The sequence below is a fragment of the Habropoda laboriosa genome, unplaced genomic scaffold (assembly GCF_001263275.1).
Source record: "Habropoda laboriosa isolate 0110345459 unplaced genomic scaffold, ASM126327v1 scaffold210, whole genome shotgun sequence".
Taxonomy (NCBI): domain Eukaryota; kingdom Metazoa; phylum Arthropoda; class Insecta; order Hymenoptera; family Apidae; genus Habropoda; species Habropoda laboriosa.
The window spans coordinates 268098-270136 of NW_017100373.1; positions in this window are offsets into that span (position 1 = coordinate 268098).

Here is a 2039-nt window from a genome sequence, read left to right on the forward strand (position 1 = left end):
TTTTAAAAAAATTATAAACCGATATCTCCTAACCGTTCGAACGTAGACTGGCATATTCGTATAATCGACATACTTTATTCATTAAATGGTCATTATATGCAGTTCCAAATACTTTCACATGTATTAAGTAAGTCAATACACTTAATTTGGTCATATCCTTTTTTTTTTTTTACCATGAGGGAAATCTTCCAAAGTCTCTCCTGGAGTGGAGAGGCGAGGTAGTATGGGATTCTTACCCACTAAAAGATTTTGCTCATAGAATCGATATATTTTATTCATTAGATGGTCATTATATGCAGTTTAGAATCCCACACTACCTCGCCTCTCCACTCCAAGAGAGACTTTGGAAGATTGAAAGAATGATATTTACATAAATAGGCGAACAAATGCCTGCGCGACGCCAAACGACGTGAGTCATGGTAAACTTTATTTTTTTCAGTCCATGTTACCAAAATTTGTCTATTATTTCGATAAGCTTATTTTACAGGTTAAAATTCAAGCAATCCAATGGTATTTTTTCAAAATTATTCTGTGAGTGGGAATAGTGTCAAATTAGCAATTGAAACTTTAGCAGCGATTATTGCTATGTTTATTGCTATGAAATGAGCCTAAGGTCGAAATATTATCTTTAAACAAAGCCGAAATATTACGGTTAAAGTGATGACATTTCGTCTGATTTTGTCAAATTGTTCAAAATTTTAACATTAAATAGTGGCTGTTTGATGGCTTTTATTGGCTGTAAAAAGTGGCTGTCGGTCTGTGGTGGCACGCTATTTTTCATTGCAGCCAGAAATTTTTTAGCTCCTTAAGTAATTTTTTAATGCGCCGAAGTCTACTTTTATTATTCAGGAATAGCAAAAAAATATTTCCTTTTTAGTTTTCTAACTGTTAAAAAATATTAATACTTTTCCTGAGGCTTCCTTTACAATAACAATTTATTGTGTATGAGTCGCTTAGAAATTAACGTCTGCGCTATTAAATGTCTTACGCGCCAACGTAAGTAAGAGGACAAGGCGACCAAATAATTTTTAGTTTTCCGTTCTTTCATTAGCGTGTTACATTATCGACAGTTGACTTAAATTCGTTTGTCTAAACCATTTACCTACAACGCAACTTCCCCTCAAGCGCCTGCAGTGTAAGACCCAAGAGTAGTGGGGATGACTTGAACCGCCTATTTTGCCTCCATTTTGCTAGGCTGTGACGTCAGAGGCTTCACTTTAGGTTTGTCGGACAGTATGTTTGTCTTTACCACTTAGTTTAAGATAACCAATCCCAATATTCCCTTCCATCTTCCGCAGACAGTTACGCATCAACCCTGAGTCATGTTGTCCCGGTAGGCGCCACCCAACCTGTGGTATGCGAATGGGTTTCCTATGTCCTATGATATACATCTTCTTAAAAATTCGCCCGATCCATTAGGACACCTTCCACGCATTTCAGACCGACGCCAAGATGGCTTTTCCCGGTACCGCAATTTTCCGGGTCCTCTTCCTAAATTTCCCTACCCCACGCACATTCCACAGCATCCATCCCCTCCAGTAGAGCCCCATATAAATACTGGGCCCAAACAAGGGAGGCTTAGCTAATGTTTTAAAATCTAAGGAACCACACTGCGTCACTCTGTACCAACATTGTTATAAATAAAGTACCTTAAACGATCCCCGGAGTTCCCTCGACGACAATATCAACCCCGAGTCACACTCTTACTCATCAACTCCTAACAATATCCAAGAATGCCCATTGGACCTTTCCCCACTCCCACTACTTCTAAAATCAGACCTCAAAACTTTCTTTAACGACACGTAGAGAATTATAATGTATTGACGTCTAAGCTCCTAAGGGGGACACGTAAAAAAATTGCTACAATACGGATCTGAAAGCTATAGTCTAATTGCCTTAAAACTTGTAAGACTTCCGTGTACAAAAGTTTAGTAGAATAAAATTATTTTTTTATTATTTTTAATAATTCTAAAAAAAATTCTGCGCTCATGGATGCTGTACTCCCTTAACAGCGAACATTTATACTGTTTTTGTTGTCG